Genomic DNA, 16,883 nt, shown 5'->3' with positions numbered 1-16,883 from the left:
ACCGCTCGCGGCAAGGGTGTCGGGAAGGGGGGCGGAGGGATACGGCACGAACGCGCTCGAAGCCCCCTCCTTGGCCCACCCTAGTTCCGACCCAGAGGGGGCGGGACCAGGAGGAGCGCAACCTAAGGGGCGGGCTCACAGCAGACCGCCCCTGCAGACCTCTGAGGCGACCACCCCCTCCTTGCTGGCACTGCAATAAGAGACCCAGGGATGATTGCCGGTGGGGGTTAGGATCGCGAGGTCAGGGGCGGTGGTGGCGGCGGCGGTGGTGATGGTGGCAGTGCACTGCCGGCAGCAGCGGATGGATATCAACCGCCCCTCGGTGTGTGAGAACCCTCAGCCGGTTCAGTGTCTGCCCACCTCCCCCTCCCCCATTCCGCCCGCCATCTTTCCTGGGGGCTGAAGGGCTGGGGGCTTTGAGAACAACAGGATGTGAGGGAAGAGGTAGCTTAAGGCCAGACCAACTGGCCCTCCTGGAGTTCTTCCTTCATTGCTTCTCGGGGCAACGGGGCAACGGAGAGGAGGAAGTGGGAAGGGGCTCTCATAGAGGCCTCACCACTGAGCCTTTTCTAAAGAGAATCAGACCTACACCTCTGACCTGAGAAAACCAACCAATGCTCTGTACCCAGTTTTCCTGCCACACCGTTTCCTACCCCCTCCCCTCATTCAAACTGGTAATATGCTTGGCCATTTCCTAGTCCCCACAGTTGCCCAAGAAGGAGGGCCTTTCTCTTGTCAGGACCTGCACAGGGTCATAGGATCTTTCCTGTCTGTTGCACCATGGTGAAGTGTCAGGATAGTCCTGGCTCCTTTTTCACTGTCCTGCCTATGAAGTCTTCTCTTGCAGTCATGTCCAAGTTCTCATGATCTTTGGCAATGTGGAAATGTGGCAGGGATTAGAACCAGCTTGGACACAGCCACATTCACACCCATCTGGTTTCCCCTACCATTCTTTGGAGAAGGCCCCATCATGTACTGACTTCTCCAAGACAGTAGCCTGGTGGTTCTTGAATCCTCTGACTTCTTTACTCCTAAATCCTTCCTCTGGCCTTGAGCCCTTCCTTTCTGTGCTCCATGGGGCAAACAGAGCAACCGTGTTTAAGCACAACTGTGGTTGAATACAGACCTGTTGGTGCCCATTTTAAACCCAATTAAATGGCACTTTCACTGTGGTAGGCTGAATAAAAGTCCCTCTGTTATATCCACATCTTATTCTCCTGAACCTGTAAATATGTGATGTTACAGGGCAAAGAGAATTAAGATTGTTGATTCAATTAAGATTGCTAATCAGCTGAATTTTAAAATAAGAATATGTTGGGTCTTTCTGGCCTTTGTAATTGCAAGGGTACTTCTTATGTGGAAGAGGTAAAGACAGGAGTCAGTGCCACAGTGAAGTAGCATGTGAAAGATGGGACAGGACTTTGCTGGCTTTGAAGATGAAACAAAGCCATGGCCCACGGAAGGCAGGCAGCTCCCAGAAGCTGGAATAGGCAAAGAAACAGATTCTCTCCAGGGTTCCTCAGAAAAATGAAGCCCTGCCATCATCTTCATTTTAGACCAGTGAGATCCTTTTTGTATCCCCAGCATCCAGGACTGTTAGATTAGACATTTGTGTTATTTTAAGCTGCCAAGATGGTGGTAATGTGTTATAGCAGCAGTAGGAACTGAATTTACTTACCATCATGATAGTCCATTCTCCTTGACCTTCTTTATGTGGGCCTCAACCCCTGGATCACTTTGGAGGCCCATTCCTTACCACTATAACTACTCTCTCTAGCAATCTCCTGTCTCTGTTTTCTATATAAGATTTATGCAACGGCCTTTGAGATTCACTTTGGAGCAAGTCCCCATTTGCTGAAATCACTTATGTTTTTGAGGATAAAAGGGGAACCATATTATTACTATGACTTCGTGTATTTTTATTTCAGCTTTTATTTTAGGTATGTATTATAACTACAATACTTAGGTGACAGGAAAAAATCTGGAGATGATTATATACAGTATCTGGACCAACAACAGATGTCAATTATCAGAAGAGGGCCACTTTAAAAAAATGTTTATTTTTGAGAGAGAAAGAGATAGCACAGAGGAGGGGCAGAGAGAGAGAGGGAGATAAAGGATCTGAAGCAGGCTCTGTGATGAAAGCAGAGAGTATGATTGGGTGCCCAAACTCATGAACCATGAGATCATGACCTGAGCTGAAGTTGGATGCTTAACTGACTAAGCCACCCATGTCTCCCCGAGGATGGCCACTTTTACTGTGCTGTTTAAATGGCTTTAAGCTGAATTGTGGATCATGTTCCTTATTCCACAGCATACTATCTTGGGTGAATGCCAGGCTTGAAGATGAGCTCTGCTGCTATCTGTGGGTGTGTGTGAATCTCCTTGCGTCCCTGAACTATTCTTTCAGTTTCTTAAAGTCTCTGGTGTCTTTCATTCATTCAAGAAATATGTATGAATCCCTTTCTTATCCTAGGGACTAGAGATACAGTAGAAAGAAAAGTGAAAGAAATCTCTGTTTTGTGGAAGCCACATTTGCTTGTAGTGTCTATCTTATGCAGTTTCATATCCTAAGAATTTACAGATATATTCAAAATCATACAAGCACAAGCTTCTCTGATAATTATGGATGTGGTGGAATCTTGATTCCAAGATCTTTGTGACAGAGGGATGGATCTACCAATAGCTGTGTTTATCCAATTTGCCCCTGAAATCTAAATTTCTGAATGAAATAAGCACCAATTGTTAAGTCCGAGGTATAGAAGCAGCTGTGCTGATTCATTATAACTACAGCTCTGTCCCAGCCCCATGCCCCACTTCCCACAAACATGCAGGTGAACTTTCACATGTTCACCAGTCCTGGTCTATTCCTTGTCCATCTCAATCACTATGGACAAAGACTTTTTTGTGTGTATTAGCTTAACTTGGCTCTTTTTGCTATTTTAATTTGCAAGTTTATAATGACATACAATGTTGGACATCTTTTCATATGCTTATTTGCCATCTTTATAGCTTTCAGGGTCAGTTGTCTGTTCAGATCATTGTTCATTTTTTTAAAATTTTTTAACATTTATTTATTATTGAGAGACAGAACATGAGAAAAGGAGGGGCAGAGAAAGGGGAGACATAGAATCTGAAGCAGGCTCCAGGCTCTGACCTGTCAGGACAGAGCCTGACGTGGTCATTGCCCATTTTTAATGGGGTTGATAGTTTCTTGTTGTTTTTTAAATTTTTTTTTGATGTTTATTTATTATTGAGACAGAGACAGAGTGCGAGCAGGGGAGGGGCAGAGAGAGAGGGAGACACAGAATCTGAAGCAGGCACCAGGCTCTGAGCTGTCAGCACAGAGCCTGACACGGGGCTTGAACCCACAAACTGTGAGATCATGACCTGAGCCAAAGTTGGACTCCTAACCGACTGAGCCACCCAGGTGCCCCTCTTGTTGTAATTTTAAGAGTTCTTTGTATATTTTAGATACGAGGTTTCTATCAGATATCTGTCTTGCAAAGCTTTTCCTCTCAAACTTTGGCTTGTCTTTTCATTCTATAAACACAGTATATTGCAGAGAAGACTTATTTTTAACGAAAGTCTAAATCAATGATATATTCTTTCATGGATCAAACTTTTTGTGTTGTATCTAAACAGGGTCATCTAGATTGTCTTTTATTTCAGCTTCTAAGAGTTTTAGAGTTTTCCATTTTCTATTTAGCTCTGTCATCCATTCTGAGTTAATATTTTTGAAAGATGCAAGATTCGTGTCTAGATTCCTTTTTTTGTTTGTTTTTTTTGATTGTAGATACCAGTTGTTTCAGCGCCTTTTGTAGAAAATAGTATACTTTCTCCATTGAGTTACCTTTACTCCTTTTTCAACAACCAGTTGATTATATTTGTGTAGATCTATTTCTGACCATTTTCTTCTGTTGCTATGATCTACTTGTCTTTTCTTTTGGCAGTACCACATTGTCTAGATTACGGTAGCTTTATGGACAGCACTGAAATTGGGTAATGTCTGTCTTCTGTCTTTGTTCTCCTTCAGTATTCTGTTTGCTTCTTGGTCTTTTGCCTTTCCATATAAACTTTAGAACCAGTTTGCTGATATCCACAAAATGACTGGTAGAGATTTTGATTGGGATTGTATTGAATCTATAGATTAAATTGGGGAGAACTGATATCTTAAAAATATTGAGCCTTCCTATACATGCTTATGGTATATTTTCCCATTTATTTAGATCTTCTTTGATTTCTTTCATCAGTATTTTGTATGTTTGCCAATATCGATTTTGTACATATTTTTGCATATTTATATCTAAATATTTCATTTTTGGTGTTAATATAAATGGTATTATGTTCTCAGTTTCAAATTCCATTTTTAATTGCTAGTGTATAAGAAAAAATGAGGATACAGGATACAGGGTTATCCTGCAACATTGCTTTAATTGCTCACTAGTTTCAGGGCTTTTTTTCTTGATTATTTGAGATTTTCTATAGATACAATCATGTCATCTGCAAAAAAGTACAGTTTTAATTCTTCATTCCATATCTATATACCTTTATTTCCTTCATTACTCTTATTGCATTAGCTAGGACTTCCAGTGTGATATTAAACAAGAATGGTGAGTAGGGATATCCTTTCCTTTTTCTTGTTCTTAGCAGAAAGCATCTTGCCGTAATGTTGGCTGTAAATTTCTTGTAGATACTCCTTATAAAGCTTGAAGAATTTTGCCCTATTTCTAGTTTTCTGAGTTTTTATCATAAATGGGTATTGAATTTTGCCAATTGTTTTATTCTGTTCTATTGATGTGATCATTTCTCTTCTTTAGCCTTTGATGTCATTGATTACATTAATTGATTTTCAAATGTTGAATAAGTCTTGCATACTTGGAATAAATTCTACTACCTTGTGGTGTATATTCTTTTTATGCATTGTTGGGTTTTACTGGCTAACATTTTGTAAGGATTTTACACCTATCTGCACGGAATATATTGGTCTGCAGTTTTCCCTTTTTGTAATGTATTTGCCTGGTTTTGGTAATGCTGGTCTCAATTAGGGGGGAAATTATTCCCTCAGCTTCTATTTTCTTTGAGAGATTAGATAAAATTGGTATAATTACTTCCTTAAATGTTTGGTAGAATCCACCAGTAAACTTGAGCCTGGTGCTTTCTCTTTTGGAAAGTTGTTAAGCATTGATTCAACTTCTTTGATAATTATAAGTTTATGCATATTATCTATTTATCCTTGTGTTAGTTTTGGTAGATTATGTCTTTTAAGGAATTGTTACAATTCTTCTATGTTATCAATGTTTTGGACAAAGCTGTTCCTACTATTCCTTCATTATCCTTTTAGTGTCCATAGAAATATTTCGGTTATTAATAATTATGTTTATCTCTTTTTTCTTAAACTGCCTAGTAACATAAATATTATTACTCTTTAAAGAACCAACTTTTGGCTTTATTGAGTTTCTCTCTTGATTTCCTGTTTTCATATCAATGATATCTCCTCTAATTTTTATTATTGTTTTCTTCTGCTTACTTTGGGTTTAGTTTGCTATTATTTCTTTAGTTGCCTAAGGTGGAAGTTTCAATAATTGATTTTAATATTTTTTAAAAATTTTAACATATTCATTCAATGCTATACTTTGTCTCTAAGCAGTTTTTGCTGTATCCTACAGTTTTGATAAAATATATTTTCATAACTTTTTTTCAAAATATTTTAGTTTTCTTTAAAAGGTCTTTGACCCATGTGCTATTCAGAAGTGTGTTTATTATCTCCAGGTATTTGGGAGGAGTTAAGATGGTATAGAAATAAGGGGCCTGGAATTTCCCTCATCCCTCAAACACAGCTGTATCCAGGCCAGATCACTTGGAACACCCAGGAAATCAATCTGCGGATTGGTAGAAGCATCTCCACAAGTGGAGGGAGACAGCGTGGTGGGATTGAGGTGCATGTGTGTGAATTTAAGGAGATAAAATGGCATAGGCATGAGGGGAGGTAACAACCCCTTCTGTAAAGAGACAAAAGAGAGAGCAAGACAAGGGACTGTGAAATTGCAGTACTGAGTTAACATAAGAGGAAACCCTCTCCAGACTATGAACTGGGGAATGAGAAATACAAAGAGTGCCAGTTACTGTTTTGCAAACAGCCTTAGGAACTTAAGCTTGGGGGTTTCAAAAGTGTGAGACTTTATCTGGACCAGAGAATACCATATGTGCACACCTTGGAGGGAAAGATCCTGGGCTTGGGCTGCTGTAGTGATCTCAGGGGCACACATGGAAAGAACAGTCCCTTTCCTTGAGTACTGTGGTAAAAAGGTTTATTGCCTCCCAAGGACAAAAGAACCCTGCAAGTGCCAGCCAAAGGCTTTAATTGGCAGGGCTGATTGCTGCTACATCAGAAAAGGGTCCAAATGGTGCAGGGCACTTTAGGCATTGTTTTTTATTTTATTTTATTTTATTTTTTAATGTTTACTTATTTTTGAGACAGAGAGAGATAGAGCAAGAGCAGAGGAGGGGCAGAGAGAGGAGACACAGAATCCAAAGCAGGCTCCAGGCTCTGAGCTTTCAGCACAGAGCCCGATTCGGGCTCAAACCCACAAACCACAAGATCATGAACTCAACCGGAGTTGGACACTTAACTCACTGAGCCACCCAGGCGCCCCTAAGACATTGGGTTTTGAATCTGAGCCGAATTCCAAGAAGGCACAGGAGAACTGTGGAGCCAGGAAAGCCAACTGCTTGTGCTATTCTGTGAGGGCAGCCTGAACAGCGTGGTTTGAGACACCCAGTCCAGGAGAGGAGAATTAGAGTGTTGCCATTTTTCTCCCCAACACCAATACAGTGGGGCTTCAGGGAGCAGCACAGTGGCCCCTTGTGGAGACGAAACCCACTTACATCTAACCCTACCCCTCCATGCCTAGCAACTGCTTATTACTGCAGGAAGACTGACCCAATGCAGCCTGCCTCTCTTCCAGGCCAGCACAGACACCAGTCCCAGGCACAAATAGACAATTACTTTTTGTTTTTACTGTTATTTGTCTGTCTGTTTTTTTCTTCTCTTTTCTTTACCTTTTCTTTCCTGCCTTTTTTTTTTTTTTTCTTTTGGAACAGGCTCATGGTTTCTGATTTGTTTTTGGTCAATCCCTACATGTATATTCTGTTTTGTTTGTTTATTTAATCAGGTAATTTTACTCTATTCCCTTAACACCTTTTATATATCTTCTTTATTTATCTTTCTCTCTCTCTCTGGATTTAGCCTTATAGTTCTTTTAGCTCTTTGGTTTTTTTTTTTCTTCTTTTCTCCCCATTCATTTTTCTCTTGGCATGTGATCGGGTTTCCCCACTAACCCCGTTTCTTTTCTTTTTTTCCCAAGATTACTTCAACAAACAAATCAAAGCACACCTGGTTCACTCCACCACTACAGGAAAGGAGGACTGACCAGTGGGATAGAGCAGCCAAAATGAAACAATAGAGTGCATGCAACACACTCTAAAAACAACTTCCTTAAGTGCCAGGACTTGGACAGTGTATGGCCCCTTTTTAATATAGTAGTACTCACAGGCACAGGACACATAAAAAGATATTGAAACATGTAAAAGAAAGAAACCTAGCCAAAATTATGAAATGGAAGAACTTTCCTCAAAAGAAAATTCAGGAAGAAATGGCAGCCAGACAATTGCTCAAAACAGATATAAACAATATATCTGAACAAGAATTTAGAATAACTTGGGCTTGAAAAAAGCATAGAAGATAACAGAGAATCTATTGCTGCAGAGATCAAAGCCCTAAGAAATAGTCCTGATGAATTAAGAAGCTGAAAAAAGGGAAAGGAAATTACTACATCTAGAGAACTAAGTTATTCTATGAAATTAAAAAATATATGAATATCGTAGGACTTCCAGAAGAAGAGCAAGAGAAAGGGGGAGAAGGTTTATTTGAACAAATTACAGCTGAGAACTGCTCTAATCTGGGGAAAGACATAGGCATCTAAGTCCAAGACGCACAGAGAATTCCCTTCAAAATCAGCAAAAACAAGTGAACACCATAACAAAGCATAGTGAAACTGGCAAAATGAAAGATAAAGAGAATTCTGAAAGCAGCTAGGGATAAATGGTCCCTGACCTACAAGGGTATACATATAAGGGTAGTAGCAGAACTGTCCACTGAAACTTGAAAGGCCAGAAGGGGGTGTCAGGAAATACTCAATGTGCTGAATAGGAAAAAATATGCAACCAAGAATCCTGTATCCCTCAAGGCTGTCCTTCAGAATAGAAGGAAAGATAAAGACTTTCCCAAACAAAAACTAAAGGAGTTCATGGCAATTAAACTAGTCCTGCGGGGGATCCTAAAGGGGGATCTGTGAATGGAAAACAGCAAAGACTACAAAGGACTAAAGATATCACCAGTAACTGGAAACCCACAGATAACACAATGGCGCTAAATCCATATCTTTCAATAATCACTCTGAATGTAAATGTACTAAATGGCCCAATCAAAAGGCATAGGGTGTAGGAATTGACAAATTACACAATATCCATCTATATGCTGCCTAAAAGAGACTTGTTTTAGACCTGAAGACAAGAGCAGATTGAAAGTGAAATGGAATACCATCTATCATGCTAATGGACATCAAAAGAAAGCTGTAGTAGCTATACTTATATCATACAAACTAGATTTTAAAACAAAGACCACAACAAGAGATGAAGAATGCATCATATCATAATTAAGGAGTTTATCCATCAAGAAGCGCTAACAGTTGTAAAAGTTTATGGCCACGCTATGATAGTACACAATTATATAAATCAGTTAATGACAAATACAAACAAATGTATAGATAATAATACCATAATTGTACGGAACTTTATTACTCCACCTACAGCAGTGGACAGATCATCTAGACAAAAAAATCAATAAAGAAACCACAGCTTTGAATGACACATTGGACCAGGTGGACTAACAAATATATTCAGAACTATTCAGCAGAATACACATTCTTCTCAAGTGCACATGGAACATTCTCCAAAATAATTAACATACTGGGTCACAAAACAGCCCTCAATAAGTATAAAATGATTGCAATTATACCATGCATATTTTCAGATCGCAACGTTATGAAATTTGAAATTAACAACAAGAATAAAATTGGAAAGCCCCCAAATACATGGAGGTTAAAGAATAACCTACCAAACAATGAATGGATCAATTAGAAAATTAAAGAAGAAATTTAAAAATATATGTGGAAGCAAATGAAAATGAAAACATGATAGTCCAAATCCTTTGTGGTACAGCAAAGACAGTCCTAAGAGGAAACACATTGCAATCCAGGCATATCCAAAGAAGCAAGAAAGGTCCCAGATGCAAACCCAAACCTTACACCTAAAGGAGCTAGAAAGGCAGCAGCAAAGAAATCCCAAAGCCAGCAGAAGAAGAGAAATAATAAAGATTAGAGCAGAAATAAACAAGATAAAATATTTTTTAAAAAAGAACAGATCAAGAGTCTAAGCGCTGGTTTTTTGAAAGAATAAACAAAATTGATAGGCCCCTTTCCAGACTTCTCAAAAAGAAAAGAAAAGGATCCAGATAGATAAAATCACAAACGAAAGAGGAGCGATCACAACCAACACCACAGAAAAACAGTTAATAGACAATACTATGAAAAATTATATGCCAAAAAACCTGGAAAATCTGCAAGAAATGGACAAACCCTAGAATCACACACACTACCAAAACTCAAACAGGAAGAAATAAAAAACCAGACAAGAAATTTAATCAGTTATCAAAAATCTCCCAAGAAATAAGAGTCCTGAGCCAGATGACTTCACAGGGGAATTCTATCAGACCTTTAAAGCAGAGTAAGTATATATTCTCCTCTAACTTCTCCAAAAAGTAGAAGCAGACGGGTAGCTCCAAAACTCATTCTATGAAGCCAGAATTACCTTGATTCCAAAACCAAAGACCTCACCAAAAAGAAGAATTAGAGTCCAATATCCTTGAGGAACATGGATGCAAAAATTCTCAGCATTATATGAGCAAATTGAATTCAACAGCACATTAAAATAATTATTCACCATGGTCAAGTAGGATTCATTCCTGGGCTGCAGAGTTGGTTCAATATTTGCAAACCAATCAACATGATACATCACATTAATATAAGAAAGGATAAGAACCATATGATTCTGTCAATAGATGCAGATAAAGCATTTGACAAAATACAGCATTCTATCTTAAAAAAAATTTTAGTGCCACCTGGGTGTTCCGTCGGTTAAGCGTCTGACTTTATATTTATTTATAAATAAATGAATGATTATTTATTTATTTTTGAGAGAGAGAGCATGAGTTGGGGAGAGGAAGAGAGAGAGGGAAACAGAATCTGAAGCAGGCTCCTGGCTCTGAGCTGTTAGCACAGAGCATGGCATGGGGCTCAGACTCACTAACCATGAGCTCATGACCTGAGCCGAGGTCAGACAACTGGGTCAGCCTTCCAGACGCCCATACAGCATCATTTATTAATAAAAATCCTCAAGAAATTTGGGAAAGAATGGACAAATCTTAATATCATAAAATCTGTATTTGAAGGGCCCACATCTAATCCCCACATTGGGGAAAAACTGAGAGCTTTCCCCCTGAGATAAGGAACACGATAGGGATGTCCACTCTCACCACTGTTTTTTAACATAGGATTAGAAGTCCTAGCCTTAGCAATCAGACAACAAAACAAAATAAAAGGCATCCAGACTGGCAAAGAAGTTAAACTTTCACTCTTCGCAGATGACATTATACTCTACATGGAAAAGCCAAAAGACTCCACCACAGAACTGCTAGAACTGACACAGGATTTCAGTAAAGTCACAGGATATAAAATCAATGTACAGATATTGGTCAAATTTGTATATACCAATAAGGAAGCAACAGAAAGAGATAATCAATCTAATTTACAATTGCATAAAAGCCCATAAAATACCTCTAGGAATAAACCTAAACAAACAGGTAAACGATCTTTACACTGAAAAGTATAGAAACCTTATGAAAGAAATTGAAAAAAACACAAAATAATGCAAAAACATTCCATACTCATGGATTGGAAGAAGAAATACTGTTCAAATGTTGATACTACCCAAAGTAATCTACACATCTGATGCAATCCAGATCAAAATAGCACCACCATTCATCACAGAGCTAGAATAACCAATTCTAAAATCTGTGGGAACCACAAAATCCCATAAATAGCCAAAGTAATGTTGAAAAAGAAAACCAAAGCTGGAGTCACTACAATCCCAGACTTTAACCTGTATTACAAAGCAGAAGTTATCAAGACAGTATGGTATTGGTGCAAAAACAGTCACATAGATCAATGGAATAGAACACAGAACTCAAAAATGGACTCACAAATATATGGCCAACTAATCTTTGACAAAGTAGGAAAGAGGATCCAATGAAAAAAGACAGTCTTTTTGGCAAATTATGCTGGGAGGACTGGATAGCAACATGTAGAAGAATGAAACAGGACCACTTTCTTACACCATTCAGAAAAATATACTCACAATGGATGAAAGACCTACATGTAATACAGGAAACAACCAAAATCCTACAGGAAGAAAACAGGCAGCAACCTCTTTGACCTCGATCACAGCAACTTTTTACATGACATGTCTCCATAGTCAAGGGAAGTAAAACCAAAAATAAAATATTGGGACATCACAAAGATACAAAAGCTTTGTACAGCAATGGAAACTATCAATAAAAAAGACAACTGAGAAAATGGGAGAAGATATTTGCAAACGTCATGCAAGATAAAGGGTTAGTATCAAAAATCTCTAAAGATTTACCAAACCTAACACCCAAAAGTAAATAATCCCGTGAAGAAATGGACAGAAGACATGAATAGACAGACAGTTTTCAAAATAAGACAACCAAATTGCAAACAGACACATCAAAAATGCTGAACATCGCTTATCAACCGGGAAATACAAATCAAAACCACAATGAACTACAACATCAAACCTGGCAGAATGGCTAAAATTAACAACCCAGGAAACAACAGAAGTTTGTGGGGATGTGGAGAAAGGGGAACACTCTTGCATTGTTGGTAGGAATGCAAACTGGTGCAGCCAGTCTAGAAAACAGTATGGAGGTTCCTCAAAAAATTAAAAATAAAATTATCCTATGACCCAGCAATTACACTGCTAGGAATTTATCCAAAGGATATAGGAGTGCTGATTTGTAGGGGCAAATGCAATCCAATGTTTATAGCAGTGCTACCAACAATAGCCAAATTATAGAAAGAGCCCAAATGTCCTTCAACCGATGAATAGATTAAGAAGATGTAGTATATATCTATAATGGAATACTACTCAGCAATGAAAAAGAATGAAATCTGCCATTTGCAACAACGTGGATGGAACTAGAGGGTATTATGTAAGTGAAATAAGTCATACAGAGAAATACAGATATCATTCTTATGTGGAATTTGAAAAACTTAACAGAAGACCATGGGGGGAAGAAAGGAAAAAATAAGTTACAAACAGGGAGGTAAATCATAAGAGACTCGTAAATACAGAGAACAAACTGAGGGCTGTTGGGGGTGGGGAAAATGGTTGATGGGTGAAGGTGGGCACTTGTTGGGATGAGCACTAGGTATTATATATAAGTGATGAATCACTGGATTCTACTCCTGAAGCCACAACTACACTGTATGTTAACTAAGTTGTGAATAAAAAAAAAAAAAACCCAAGTACTTTAAGATTTTGGAGTTATTTTTCTTTAATTCATTTCTAGTTAAGTTCCACTGTGATATGAGAGCACAGTTTGAATGATGTCTATTTTTTTAAAGGTGTGCTTTATGTCCCAGAATGTGTTCTTGGTGAATGTTTCATGTGAGCTTGAGAAAAATGTGTATTATGCTGTTTTGGATGAAGTATTTTATAAATGTTAATCAAATGCCTTTTATTGATAATGCTGTTGAGTTCAAGTAGGTTTTTAAGGATTTTCTACTTATTGAACCTGTCATTTACTCATAGGGAGTATTGAAGTCTCCAATTATAATAGTGGATTTGTCTCTTTTTCCTTGAAATTTTATCAGTTTTTGCCTCATGTTTTTCTTCACTCTTTTGTTATGTGCACACCCAGTAAGGATTGTTATGTCTTCCTTGAAAAAGTGAGCATCTTATTATTATGTAATACCCCCCCCCCCTTTATCCCGGTAATGTTTCGGGCTCCAAATTCTGCTTTGTGTGAAATTAATAGAGTGACTCCAGCATTCATTTGTTCAATGATAGCATAGTATTTCTTTCTCTATTCTTTTATTTTTAGTTTATCCATGTCTTTATATTTAAAGTGTATTTTAGACTACATGTAATTGGATCTTACTTTTTTTAACTTATACATAAAGTCTCTTTCACTTGGTTTACTTAGACCACTGACATCTAAAGTGACCATTGAATGATTGGAGTAATATCTATATATTTGATACTGTTTTCTATGTCACCTTTTCTTTGTTTCTTTATCTCTTTTCTGCCTTCTGCTTTAATGTTTTTAATGTTTATTTTTGAGAGAGAGACAGACTGCATGTGAGTGGGGGGAGGGGCAGAGAGAGAAGCAGGCTCCAGGCTCTGAGCTGTCAGCACAGAACCCGACGTGGGGCTTGAACCCATGAACCATTATATCATGACCTGAACTAAAGTCAGACCCTCAACCAACTGAGCTACCCAGGTGCCCCATCTGCCTTCTACTTTAAATTGTACATTTTAGAAGATGGCAGAGAAGAAGGGAGCTCTGTGAACTTCGTCTGCCCCATCTATCAAACTGAGGACATCTGCCCCATCTGCAAGAGTGGAAGGAGAAAATACAGACTCCAGAAAGAAGACAACTTCAAAGATGCTAAGTGAGTGAGTGCAAACTGGGGAGATTGGAAAACGGGCCAGCCCGAGAAGGGCAGAAAAGGTGGGAGCCCCAGCCCAATGCAGGGAAAGCGTGCGGAGCCCCTGAGGGACAAAAGGAAGAGAAAGAGAAACTGAACACGCTGATAGTACTCTCTCTAGAGAAGAGACAAAGAACATTTAACCCCCCCACAGAGAGAAAAACTCTCACTCCATATATAACTGCTGGGCAGCCCAAATCTCAAACCTGGGTGGCACAAAGGAAAAAACAGCCCCCACCCCTGTGTGATCCCAGCAGGGAGTCAGTGGACAAGGCAGCAGCCGCAGGGGTGCGCACTTTGGCTTTGGCTGTGGGAGTGGGAGGGCGCACCTCATTTCCACAGCACATTTCGCCTCCAACATTGGCCGCGTGAATCCCGAATCCTGGGTGCCAACAGGGAAAAAAAAAACCCCACACCTGTTCAATCCCGGCAGGGAGTTGGCAGCAGCAGCAGCAGGGGTGCATACTGTGGCTGCAGCTCCGGCTGTGGGAGTTCACCTCATTTCCTGCAGCGCCTCATGCCTCAGGCAGCAGCAAGGCAAATCCCAGCCAGCGCCAAGAGAAATGTCTCCCTCCCCCTATGCAATGCCTGCTGAGAATTGGCGGCAGCAGCTGTGGGGGTGCGCACTTTGCCTCCTGCAGCACACCTCAGTTCTGACAGCAGCAGTGCAATTCCCTGCCAGCGCCAAGAGAAACTGCTCTATCCCCCTATGAGATCCCAGCTAAAAAGCCAAGCGACAAAGTGAGTACATCTCATCTGTGGTAGAATAAAAGTGCATGGACTAGGATTTTGAATCAAGGCAGGCCTGGAAAATACAGCTTGGCTCAGCAGCAGCATATGGAGATCTGACTCATAAGAGTGGCCTGCAGCTCTCAGTTCCAGCGGAGCTTGGGGTGCCGCATTCTACTCTCCGCAACCACCAAGGAGGGGCCTCCCAGAGCAGCCTCGCCTAGACCTACCTACACAAAACCATGACTATCCGCGAGGGGGAGCTGCTGCTTTTTTTGAACTTATTTTTTTATTATCATTACCTTTTTGACTTTTTAAATGATTTTTTAGAATTTTTACTCTTTATTTTCCTTTTTTCTTTCTCCCTTTTTTTTTCTTTTTTTCTCTTGCCATCCAGATATATTCTCCCTTATCTCATCCTTATCCCTCCCCTGGAGTGGTTATACACTTTTAGACTGTCCACTGTCCTTTGCTGTCTCTGTCCCCCATTATTTTCTTCTTCTCTTCTTTTCATCTCTTTCCTCTCCCTATTCTTTTATTCCTTTCCCCCTTTTAACGTTTGTTGATTTGATTTGTCTGTGTGTTTGCATGCTTCCGTTCCCTGTGTTTTTGTCAGTCTGTTTTCCTTTTCAGGGCTACCCCAAGAAACAAGCCAAAGTACACATGATGGAGAGTCCCAAATATCGCTGAGTAGGGCAATAAAATAATCAAAGGCACAACAAGAGAAATTGAGAGACACCATTAAAAAAACATTTCCTGAAATGACAGGCCCTGGATGGTCAGTAAGCTTCCCTTAAGAGAGCAATACTAACAGGTGCACAACAAGCTTCTTAAAACTGACAAGAAACAGAAAACTAGCCAAAATGACAAAACAAAAGAACTCTCCCCTGAAGAAACTCCAAGACGCAGTCACAGCCACAAAATGCTCAAAACAGATCTAGAAAATATAACTGAACAAGAATTTAAAACACTTTTTATAATATTAATCGCTGGGCTTGGAAAAGCATCAGAGAAGCTACTAGTACAATTACTAGGGACTTTGAAAATAGGAGTGATGAGTTAAAAAAGGCTATAAATGAAGTGAATAATAAAATGGAGGTGGCCACCTGATGGATTGAAGAGGCAGAGAGAAGAATAGGTGAATTATAAGACACAGTTATAGCAAAAGAGGAAGCCAAAAAGAAAAATTGATCCAGGAGCAGGAAAGGAGAATTCGAGACCTGAGTGATACAAAGGGAACAACATCTGTATCATAGGAAATCCTGAAGAGGAAAACAGAGAGAGAGAGGTTCTGAAGGGGTACTAGACCAAATTATAACTGAGAATTTCCCAAATCTGGGGAAAGAAATAGACATTCAAATTCAAGAGGCACAAAGAAGCCCCTTAAGACTTAACTTGAAACGACCATCGGTATGACATATCATAGTGAAAATGGCAAAATATAAAGATAAAGAATTATGAAAGCAGCTAGGGATAAAAGGTCACTAACATACAAAGGAAACCTATAAGAGTGGTTACAGACCTATTTAATGAAACTTGGCAGGCCAGGAAGGAATGTCAGGAAATCTTCAATGTGATGAACAGAAAAAACATACAGCCAAGAATCCTTTATCCAGCAAGTCTGTCATTCAAAATAGAGGGAGAGATAAAGGTGTTTCCAAAGAAACAAAAATTAAGAGAATTCATGACTACCAAACCAGCCCTACAAGAAATCCTAAGAAGGACTCTATGAGGGAAATGGTGCAAAGAATACAAGGTTCCAGCGACACCACTATAAACATGAATTCTACGGAGAACACGATGACTCTAAACCCACATTTTTCAATAATGACACTGAATGTAAATGGACTGAATGCTCCAACCAAATGACACAGGGTAGCAGAATGGATCAAGAAACAAAACCCATCTATTTGCTGTCTACAAGAGACTCATTTTCAACGTGAAGACACCTTCAGGTTGAAAGCAAAGGGATGGAGAAATATCTATCATGCGACTGGAAGCCAAAAGAAAGCCAGAGTCACCATACTTATATCAGACAAACTGGACTTTATTTTTTTATTTTTTATATATATATTTATTTATTTTTTAATAGTTTATTGTCAAATTGGTTTACATATAACACCCAGTGCTTCTCCCCACATGTGCCCCCCACCATAACCATTATCCCCTCCCTCCCACCCCTCCCACTTCAGTCCATGATTCGTTGTCCCTATTCAGTAGTCTCCCTTGATCTGTGTCTCTCAC

At 39.4% G+C, this 16,883-nt stretch overlaps 1 protein-coding gene across 6 annotated transcripts in view; it reads right to left on the bottom strand.

Annotated features, from left to right (window-relative positions):
- LOC115283647 (G-protein coupled receptor-associated sorting protein 2) overlaps positions 1 to 16,883 on the bottom strand; it is an 89,084-nt gene that overhangs the window by 5,269 nt on the left and 66,932 nt on the right. The gene's annotated exons all lie outside the window — the stretch shown is intronic.

The sequence above is a fragment of the Suricata suricatta genome, chromosome X, assembly GCF_006229205.1.
Source record: "Suricata suricatta isolate VVHF042 chromosome X, meerkat_22Aug2017_6uvM2_HiC, whole genome shotgun sequence".
NCBI classification, from domain to species: Eukaryota; Metazoa; Chordata; class Mammalia; order Carnivora; family Herpestidae; genus Suricata; species Suricata suricatta.
This window is presented reverse-complemented; position numbering and strand designations above follow the sequence as displayed.